General features: G+C 39.9%; 1 non-coding gene across 1 annotated transcript; it reads left to right on the top strand.

Annotated features, from left to right (window-relative positions):
• The first annotated feature begins 9,530 nt into the window (after positions 1–9,530).
• On the top strand, positions 9,531–9,637 carry LOC121230123 (small nucleolar RNA R71). Its single transcript, XR_005928075.1, has one exon. It is a non-coding gene; the product is annotated as a small nucleolar RNA R71 (small nucleolar RNA).
• The last annotated feature ends 1,895 nt before the right edge of the window (positions 9,638–11,532 follow it).

Below are 11,532 nucleotides of genomic sequence, written 5' to 3'. Positions count from 1 at the left end.
CTAAGCATGCTCGAGATGCCTTATGGAGACATCTGGCCAATGAGGGTTAAGGATGATTCTTGGGCTGCGGTGCTGAGGAGCTTAAAGTGTCGAGCCAACCGAGTAACATAGGGGCTAATGGAGATGACCCCCTTCTTATGCCGCTCTGCCTGGTGCTGAATTGCGAGGGCGATGAAATAGGCAAGGTCGATGACGTGCCCGTGCGACATACACCATAAAAAGTAGGCGTCATGAGTGTTGACAATGCCAATGCTATCTCGCTGTCCTGTAATAGTGTGAGCCAAAATGGCATGTAGGGACCTTAGAGATGGAGGGAGAGCCGATGCCTTGGAGCAGCTAGGATTGTAGGTGGCCCCACCTGGTACTAGTGCGTCCCAGCACCGTGAAAGAGAACGATGGATGTGGCGGTTGAGAGCATGTAAGTCATTCTCCTCCTTTAATTCCTCCATATATAAACCCAGCGCCGTACCAAATTCTGGGACGCTGAGCTGGCGGACTAATCCGCTAGGCGAAACTGGACCGTGTCGGGATCATCGTAGTTCGTCATTACGGTCTGAAGATGGAACGTTAAGTATAGTTCCATCGTGATCTCGAGGTATGTTGGCTCGATGATCTCAAAGAACAGCTCCCAAAGGTCGGTGGTTAGGAGAGCCCGAATCGCTTCAGCGAACTGAACATGTTCTATCGCGGCCCAGTCGATGCAGCAGCCCGCAATTAAAGGTCAGGCCCAGAGTATTTGGAATAGTTCTTCTTAAGGCCCGATGGGGAACCTCAGGAAAGGGTGACGAACTTTCGCGGTAGGACCCGAGGAAGATGACGCTCCATTCCTTTTCTTTGAAGCAGGGACAACGGCTTTTTTACACGTGAAGATGACATTCTGAACCTTCAATCAAAACCATTAGCTAGGAAGGGAGGATTGAGCATCAAAAATAGAGTTGGAGGTGGCGCATGCGCGTGGCGGAGAGGCCGTGTGGAATTGCAGCGACTAGGGTTAGGGTTTTTGAGTGGGGAAGACAATGAATAGTGCAGAGTATTTATAGCTTTTGGGACACACGGCCAGGTAACACGCCCGTGTTCCCTAATTTCAGTCTGTATAATTCACAAATTTTGAATTTAGGCGCATCTGACATTTAGTCCATGCCCGTGTTCCTTGGGTGTGTGGGTGCACACGGCCGTGTCTGGCGTTGTTCGCTTCTCCCACGCCTGTGTATGAAGACCTATGCCCGTGTCAATCTAACAGGTTCGACCACGGGTGCTAGACACTGGCGTGTCACACACCCGTGCTATTTTAACAGGTTCGCCTACGGTTCTTCCACACGGGCGTGTCACACGCCCATGTTGTTTTGGCAGGCTCTGTAACGCCCCGTACCTGTGACCGTTGCCGGAGTCGAACACGAGGTGTTAACGGACTTAATTCATTACTTAAACAGCTCATACAATTCATTTTAAAATTTCCAGACAAGCTGGCTAACTGCATCACAGTCGCTTTAAGAATCATATCTCGAGTTTCGAAACTCGAAATCTAATTCCGTAAATTTTTCCTAATCTAGCATAGCTTCACATCTATTTGTAACATCATATAAATCCATATATAACTACAATTCTACCTAAATTTTCTTTCACCTTTCTACTATTTCCATTCACAACATCAAAAGCACCATACTCTTAGCATTTACCTCCCCCTAAACGTATGCCATTTAATTACCTATTTAGGTAGAAAATTAACATATGGGATATAATAAGACATTGGCTACTAACTAGATTTTCACAAAAATTTTAATAAAATTAACATGAATCCTACCTTAATCAACCCCTTTGGATGGCCGAATGTCTTAGAACATTTCTTCCTTCTTTCTCCTAGCTTACGGCACTTGAAAAAGAAAGAAGATGAAGACTTTCTCTTGCTTTCTTATTTTATTCATCTTTTTTTTTTCTAATAATTCCTTTCTTTAATTTATTTTAACCATTAACTAATAAAAAGAATTACATTAAAAATTCAACTTAGTGGAAGAATCATCCTTGCTTGGCCGACCACTACTTGAGGTTTGGGCCATTTGACATGCAAACCCAAGTTTTCTCACCTTGTTGTTATTTGATCCTTACAATTTACCTATCATCTTTTCTAAGTTTCTCAACTAAGTCCTTTCAAGAAAATTCACATTCCTAAGACTAAATTAAAACATTAATTTTTCATACACACACTATTACACATCAAATATATGCAATTAAAATTAAAGTAAATTTTTATGACTCGGTTTTGTGGTCCCGAAACCACATTCCGACTAGGGTCAAATTAGGTCTGTCACAACTCTCCCCCACTTAAAAATTTTTGTCCCCGAAAATCTTACCTGCGAATAAATTTGGATAACGTTCTTTCATAGATTCTTCGAGCTCCCAAGTAGCTTCTTCAACCCTATGCTTAAGCCACATTACTTTCACTAATGAGATTTTTTTATCTCGTAATTCTTTTACTTCACGTGCTAAAATGCGAACCGGTTCTTCTTCGTAACTCAAATCAGATTGAATCTCGATCTCAGATGGAGTAATTATGTGCGATGGATCGGACCTATATCGTCGAAGCATCGAGACATGAAAGACGTTGTGAATCTTTTCAAGCTCAGGGGGTAAAATTAATCGGTATGCGACTGGTCCAACTCGTTCGGATATTTCATACGGCCCGATGAATCTCGGACTCAATTTGCCCTTACGGCCAAATCTGAGCACCTTTTTCCAAGGTGAAACTTTAAGAAACACTTTGTCTCCAACCTGATATTCAATGTCTTTTCTTTTTAAATCCGCATACGACTTCTGACGATCCGATGCTGCTTTCAGACTTTCACGGATTACTTTTACTTTCTGCTTAGCATCTTTAATTAAATCAACCCCAAAAATTTTACTTTCACTAAGTTCAGTCCAAAACAAGGGTGTACGGCATTTACGACCATACAAAGCCTCGTAAGGTGCCAACTTAATGCTTGATTGAAAACTATTGTTGTAAGCGAATTCAATCAAAGACAAATACCTTTCCCATGAACCAAAAAACTCTAGGATACAACATCTCAACATATCTTCGAGTATCTGAATTATCCGCTCAGATTGACCATCAGCCTGGGGATGAAAAGCGGTGCTAAAATGCAACTTGGTACCCAATGCTTCTTGCAATTTCTTCCAAAATTGCGATGTCAATCTCGGATCTCTATCCGACACAATAGAAATAGGTACTCCATGCAATCGGACAATTTGGGAGACATATAATTCTGCCAATTTATCGAGCGAGAAATCCGTACGAACAGGGATAAAATGAGCAGACTTCATCAATCTATCAACAATAACCCAGATTGAGTCTTTCTTACTCTGTGTCAACGGTAAGCCAGTTACAAAGTCCATCGTTACTCGATCCCATTTCCATTCGGGTATCATGATCGGCTGAAGTAATCCTGAAGGCACTTGATGTTCTGCTTTCACTTGTTGACATATCAAACACCTTGAAACAAAGTCAGAAATGTCTCGTTTCATGCCAGGCCACCAAAATTGACGTTTCAGATCGTTGTACATTTTTGTACTCCCTGGGTGAACTAACATTCGACTACTATGAGCCTCGCTCAAAATCATTGAAATAAGTTATGAATTTCTTGGAACACATAATCGACTTTTGAACGTCAAGCAATGATTGTCGTCAATTTGAAACTCGGAGTCCACATTTGAAGCACATTCAACTCGTTTAGCAACCAATTCAGTGTCAACTTTCTGGGATTGAAGTATTTGATGGATCAATAATGGTTTGACCTTTAATTCTGCTACTAGCACATTATCGGATGAAATGGACAGGTGAACATTCATCGCTCTCAAAGCAAACAGCGCTTTACGACTTAAAGCATCGGCAACCACGTTAGCCTTTCCCGGGTGACAATCAATGACGAGTTCATAATCTTTCAACAACTCAAGTCAACGTCTTTGTTGCAGATTCAAATCTCTTTGAGTCATCAAATATTTAAGACTTTTGTGGTCCGAATAAATATGACACCTCTCTCCAAACAAGTAGTGTCGCCATATTTTCAAGGCAAATACTATGGCCGCTAATTCAAGATCATGGGTCGGATAGTTTTTCTCATGCGGCTTTAATTGTCTCGACGCGTAAGCCACGACTCGACCTTCTTGCATCATCAAACAACCTAGCCCAAGCAAGGATACATCACTGTAAATAACAAACTCTTTACCGGATTCCGGCTGTACTAGCACTGGAGCTTCAGTTAAACAGGTTTTTAATCGATCGAAACCTTCCTGACATTTTTCTGACCATTCAAACTCAACATGTTTTTGAAGTAGTTTTGTCAGCAGTGTAGCTATTATCGAAAAACCCTTTACAAACCGTCGGTAGTAACCAGCAAGTCCCAAAAAGCTCCTAACTTCAGTAACATTCCTCGGAGGCTTCCAATCGAGTATGGCTGAAATTTTGTTCGGATCAACTTTAATACCCGATGCGGATACCACGTGCCCCAAAAAGCTAACCTCTCTCAACCAAAACTCGCATTTACTGAATTTTGCGTATAACTGCTTGTTTCGTAACATCTGTAATACCAATCTCAAATGCTTAACATGTTCAGTTTCATCTCGTGAATAAATCAAGATGTCATCTATAAACACAACCACAAACCTGTCCAGATATTGTCTGAAAATTTGATTCATTAAGTCCATAAATACCGCAGGGGCGTTAATGAGTCCAAACGGCATCACCAAGAACTCGTAGTGATCGTATCTTGTTCTAAAAGCAGTTTTAGGTATGTCTGAGTCTCGAACTCGCAATTGATAATAACCCGATCTCAAATCTATCTTTGAAAATGCTGATGCTCCCTTTAACTGGTCAAACAAATCATCAATACGTGGTAACGGATATTTATTATTTATTGTTGCTTGGTTCAATTGACGATAGTTGATGCACATTCTCATGGTTCCATCTTTCTTTTTCACGCATAATACCGGTGCACCCCAAGGTGAGAAACTCGATCGAGCAAAGCCTCTATCCATCAACTCTTGTAACTGCGTTTTCAATTCTTTCAATTCCGTTGGTGCCATACGATACGGAGCTATCGAGATTGGTGTGGTACTAGGTACAAGTTCGATGCCAAATTCTATCTCTCGAACAGGTGGTAATCCCGGTAACTCCTCAGAAAAAACATCTGAATACTCACAAACCACTGGTACTGATTCAAGTTTCTTTTTCGCCTCTTTGCTATCAAATACGTACGCAAGATATGCTTCACACCCCTTTCTCACATATCTCTGAGCGATCATCGAGGATATTATTGTTGGTACCCCCTTTAAGTGGGTAGACTCAACTCGGACTATCTCATTATTTGCACACCTCAAATCAATAGTCTTCCTTTTGCAACTCACCACTACATCATGTACGGTCAATCAATCCATACCAAGAATAACATCAAATTCATCAAAAGGTAAAAGCATCAAATCGGCCGGAAAACAGGAATCTCGGATTATTAGAGGGCATTTCTTATACACTTTGTCAACAAGTACATATCGACCCAGCGGATTTGACACTCGAATTACGAACTCAGTAGACTCAACAGGTAGAGTCTTACTGGATGCTAAAGTCTCACATACATATGAATGAGTAGAGCCAGGGTCAATCAATGCAATCACATCAGTATCAAAGAGAGTGAAAGTACCAGTGATAACATCAGGAGAGGATGCCTCCTCTCGTGCACGGATGGCATAAGCTCTGGCAAGAGCACGAGTCTCAGATCGAACAGCCGTATCAGAAGTCCCTCTCTGACTACCACCCCTACCTCTTGAAATTCTCGGTGGTCTACCTCTAGTCGTTGTTCCACTAGGTCTTGCACTTTGCATCTTATTTTTCTCATCAAGTTCCGTGCAATCTCTAATGAAGTGATCCTTCGAACCGCATCTGTAACAGGCCCTGTTAGTAGACTTACCCCAACATTCACCTACGTGTCGTCTTCCACATTGTGGACATTCATGTTTTTCTTGGCTATTGTTACCCACACTAGCAACCGAAGTAGCTCGAGAGTCCGTTGATGGTCGCTCTCTAATAGAAATTCCTGCAGTCATCTTCAATTTATTAGTATCTTCCCTGAACTTCTTTACAGCTGAGAATGAAGTTTTACCTGCCGATCTTTTACGAAAGTCTCTAGTTTCAAATTCAGCCTTCTTTTTCTCCTTTCCAAGTTCTTCTACCTTGCAAGCTCGTTCAACTAGTGTTACAAATTCTTTTATCTCTAAAATACCCATTAGTAGCTTTAAATCTTCATTCAATCCTTCTTCAAATCTTTTACACATAGCAATTTCATCAGCTACACACTCCCGAGCATATCGACTGAGTCTTACAAACTCACGTTCGTATTCAGATACTGTCATACGGCCTTGCTTAAGTTCCAAAATTTTTTTACGCTTTTGATCGACGAACCGTTGACTAATATATTTTTTTCAAAATTCCGTCTGGAAGAAATCCCAAGTAACTCATTCGTTCGGGACTATAGTAATCAAGGTTCCCCACCAATAGTAGGCTGAGTCTCGTAACAAAGATATGGCACACTTTAAACACTCATCAGGTGTGCAAGACAGCTCATCAAAAACCCGGATAGTGTTATCAAGCCAAAACTCAGCCCTTTCAGCATCATCAGTAGCTATGGCTCGGAATTCCTCGGCCCCGCGCTTCCTGATAAAATCCATAGGAGGTTTAATCGGCCTTACAGGATCAGTAATTGATGGTATTATAGGCACCTGAGGCGGATTATTTAAATTCGGGAATGGTTGAGCAGCTGGGTTTGTTCGGGCATATTGTGCGACCCACTCATTCATCATGGTAAAGAAGGTTTGTTTTGCCCCATCATCTTGATTATTCGCGGATGATTGAGGCTCAACAGGCGGTGTCCCTTGCGCAGGAGCAGCCGCTACACTTTCAACGTCATCCGTTAAGGTTCTCTCTAGATTGGGTTCCATTTACTAATCAAAACAATAATTTCGACCGTCAGAAGTCATCACACTATCAAATACTAACATTAAGGCATGTATAGCTAGACTCATACGCGCTATAGTAGTCCTAGAACTGACTAAACCATAGCTCTGATACCAATAAAATGTAACGCCCCGTACCCGAGACCGTTGCCAGAGTCGAACACGAGGTGTTAACGGACTTAATTTATTACTTAAATAGCTCATACAATTCGTTTTAAAATTTCCAGACAAGCTGGCTAACTGCATCACAGTCGCTTTAAGAATCATATCTCGAGTTCCGAAACTCGAAATCTAATTCCGTAAATTTTTCCTAATCTAGCATAGCTTCACATCTATTTGTAACATCATATAAATCCACATATAACTACATTTCTACCTAAATTTTCTTTCACCTTTCTACTATTTCCATTCACAACATCAAAAGCACCATACTCTTAGCATTTACCTCCCCCTAACCGTATGCCATTTAATTACCTATTTAGGTAGAAAATTAACATATGGGATATAATAAGACATTGGCTACTAACTAGATTTTCACAAAAATTTTAATAAAATTAACATGAATCCTACCTTAATCAACCCCTTTGGATGGCCGAATGTCTTAGAACATTTCTTCCTTCTTTCTTCTAGCTTACGGCACTTGAAAAAGAAAGAAGATGAAGACTTTCTCTTTCTTTCTTATTTTATTCATCTTCTTTTTTTTTCTAATAATTCCTTTCTTTAATTTATTTTAACCATTAACTAATAAAAAGAATTACATTAAAAATTCAACTTAGTGGAAGAATCATCCTTGCTTGGCCGGCCACTACTTGAGTTTTGGGCCATTTGACATGCGAACCCAAGTTTTCTCACCTTGTTGTTATTTGATCCTTACAATTTACCTATCATCTTTTCTAAGTTTCTCAACTAAGTCCTTTCAAGAAAATTCACATTCCTAAGACTAAATTAAAACATTAATTTTTCATACACACACTATTACACATCAAATATATGCAATTAAAATTAAAGTAAATTTTTATGACTCGATTTTGTGGTCCCGAAACCACATTCCGACTAGGGTCAAATTAAGTCTGTCACAGGCTCAACCACGACCATGTCGCACAGTCGTGGCGTTTTATTGTAGCCCATGTTTGGGGAAATCTTTGCCCTGTTTTCACACGGCCTTAAGCACGCCCATGTGCTTGGCGTGTCTCTGTGGAAAGCCTGTATTCAAGAGCTCCGTTAGTAGGTTAGGTGTTGAAGACTAAATTTTAAAGAAGTTAATACAGTTAGTGCTTGGGTTGCCTCCCGAGAAGTGCTTATTTATAGTCTAAGCTCGACTTACCTCTCCGTTGAATGATCGTGGTGGTTTTAGGAGTTTATACTCCTCATTCCTACTATCAATTCATCAAAATAAGGTTTTAAAAGGGTGTTGTTTGCCATAAAAGTGCCGAACTTGGGATGACTCACCTCGACCATACTGAATGGGAAAATGCTGAGTACCGTAAAAGGGATATCTTCATTCAGTGTGGTAGCGACAATGTGGGGATCTTCGGCATCTAATAAGACTCTATCTCCAACCTTAAGTTGATTTGGAAAGGTATTGAGCTCGTTCTGTCGTAGATTTGATTTGTCGGGTGTTCTCGGTTTATGTGTCCGCCATTCATCTAGCTCCTCGATTTGTAGCCTTCGATCTTCATGAATAGGTCCTCTACTATTGCTTGAGAATGGCTCATGTACTTCCTTCAGACTCATTTCCTACAAAGAAGGTTGCACCATATTGTCAGTTTTATTAGAATGGTTTAAATGATCACCTTCAATTTCTAATGTGTTGCCGAAATTGCGAGCTTGAAGGGTGATTGTTTCGTCTCCCACACGGAGTGTGAGTTCACCTATGCCAACATCAATAATTATTTTAGCAGTTGCTAAAAATGGCCTTCCTAGAATTAAATGAGTGTTGCTATCCTCCTCTATGTCTAGAACAATGAAGTCAATGGGAAATATAAATTTATCGATTTTAACTAGCACATCTTCAATAATACCCCTAGGGAATCTTATAGTTTTATCTGCTAGGGAATCTTTAATTTCCTTGACCGCCCCACGAGAAATTGGGGTGGTTCCTCCAACCTGCATTGTAAGTGTTACTATATGGGTTATTTTGGGATCGAGAGTTATTGTTACCCATATATTGGACTTGTTCCTCCTCGATGCTAGGGTTGAAGGGTTGATACTCTATGCATGCTCCTCCTCCATTCGTCTCGCACCTCATTATTGGATGTACCTGAGTAGAACCAAGTAAACCATCAATCTTTTTATTTAGAAGTTCTACCTAGTTTGATAGCATAATAACCGAATCGACGTTATAAACACCCGCTGTTTTAGTTGGCTTAGTCCTCATGACTTGCCACTGATAGTTATTTAGTAACATCTCCTCTATAAACTCATAGGCATCTTCAGGAGTTTTATTATTGATGGTTTCGCCAGCAGCTGCGTCAACCATTTGTCGAGTCAAAGGATTCAGGCCATTATGGAACATTTGAACCTGTAGCCAAAGCGGTAACCCATGGTGAGGGCACCTTCTCAGTAAGTCTTTGTATCTCTTCCATGCATCGCAAATAGTTTCTAAGTCCATCTACACAAACGAAGAGATATCATTACGTAATTTAGCCGTTTTAGCCGGCGAAAAATATTTTAGTAAAAATTTTTAGGCCATTTGTTCCAAAGTAGTAATTAACCCTCGTGGTAATGAGTTCAACCACTGTTTAGCTTTTTTACTCAATGAAAAAGGGAATAACCGAAGACGAATGGCATAATCAGAAACACCATTAATTTTAAATGTATCGTATAGTTCCAAAAAATTTGCTAAGTGAGCGTTGGGATCCTTATCCTACAAACCATCAAACTGAACAAATTGGTTGATCATTTGAATAGTGTTAGGTTTTAGTTCAAAAGTATTTGCAGCTACAGCAGGTCTAACTGTGCTCGATTCAGTTCCTGTTAAAGAAGGTTTAGCACAATCATACATAGTGCGTGGAGCAGGATTTTGATTAACCGCAATTGCAAGAGGTAGCTGATTGTCTTGGTTTTTAGCCATCTCTTCGGTTGGGGGTTGAGTATCTTCCTCTTGCTCATTCTCTGTGTATCTTAAGCTTTGCTTTATTTTTTGTGATGTCTGTGAACTGTACGATCGATTTCTTTGTCAAAAAGTAGTGGTCCTGACGGGTTTCTTCTAGTTATAAACTATAAAAACCTGCCAAGAGAAAGAAAATAATAATAAAAAATAAAAATTAAATTTCAAGAACAATAAATGGCTAAAGTAATAAAAATTGAGCGTTCCTAATATCTTAGTTCCCGGCAACGGCGCCAAAAACTTGATCGCGTGATTTTGTGATAGGTTTTAAATATTTATAATTAATCGTTCTTGAAACTAACTATTATCGCGATGTAGGCAAGTGTACCTATCGAACAGTAGTATAGTTTTAGCAAGACCGGATTGTCGAACCCAAAGGAACTAAAAGTACTAGTAATGACTGTCTTTTTATTATCTAGCCTAAGAATAAAGAGGTTTTTGTTTTAACTAACTAATTATCTAAACTAAGAATTCACAGAGAATGGAATTGGGGAATTGCTTTTGGGAAAATCGATTGAATTAAGACAATACCTAAGGAAAAATCCACCTAGATTGTACTTGTTATTCTGGCTTCGAATCAGACAATTTATTCATTTAACTTGTTCCGTAGAGATCCCTAAGTTATGTTATTATCCCTATTCAAGACTAATAATGTCTAATCCCTAGATTGAATAATTGAGACCTTTCTCTAATTAACACCCTATGGTTGCATTAACTAGATCTATGGATCCCCTTATTAGGTTTCATCCTAATCCGGCAAAATCTTGTCACCCTATATCTAGGCGTGCAAACAACTCTGCTTAATTATGACAAATGTATTTTTAGACAGGGTCTATTCCTCCTCTGAATAAGAGCTTATCTTAAATCAATATCCTGGGATATCAAAATAAGAATTAAGAACACATAATTAAGAACAAGTTAAATATTTATCATACAATTCAGAAAATAATAACAAGATTCGTCTTAGGTTTCATTCCCCTTAGGTATTTAGGGGTTTTAGTTCATAACTAAATAAGAAAACATCTTAGAATAATAAAGAATATAAAACATAAAGAAAACCCAAAAGTCCTGAAAGGGAAATTGAGGAGAGATCTTCAGTCTTGATAGTGAATCCGGCTTCTGAGATGGATCAATCAGCTTCCTTGGAGTAATTCCTTACTCCCTATTTTGCGTGTCACTTTTCTTCCTCCTCTAGGGTGTATTTATAGGCTTTAGAATACCTAAGAGCCCTCAAAATTTGCCTTTTCCGAATTGGACTCAACTTAGGCTCGGTAGGGACACGCTCGTGTGACATGCCTGTGTGTGATTACTTCAGGCCGTGCTCGAGCCTGTCAAATTGACACGGCTGTGTGGTCTGCCCGTGTGAGGAGGTCCAGGCCATGTTGATTTCGTACTTTGGCCCATTTTCTCCGTTTTTGGCCCGTTTCTCG

The sequence above is a fragment of the Gossypium hirsutum genome, chromosome A05 (assembly GCF_007990345.1).
Source record: "Gossypium hirsutum isolate 1008001.06 chromosome A05, Gossypium_hirsutum_v2.1, whole genome shotgun sequence".
NCBI lineage: Eukaryota > Viridiplantae > Streptophyta > Magnoliopsida > Malvales > Malvaceae > Gossypium > Gossypium hirsutum.
Note: the sequence above shows the minus strand (reverse complement) of the source record. Positions and strands in the feature narration are given on the sequence as shown.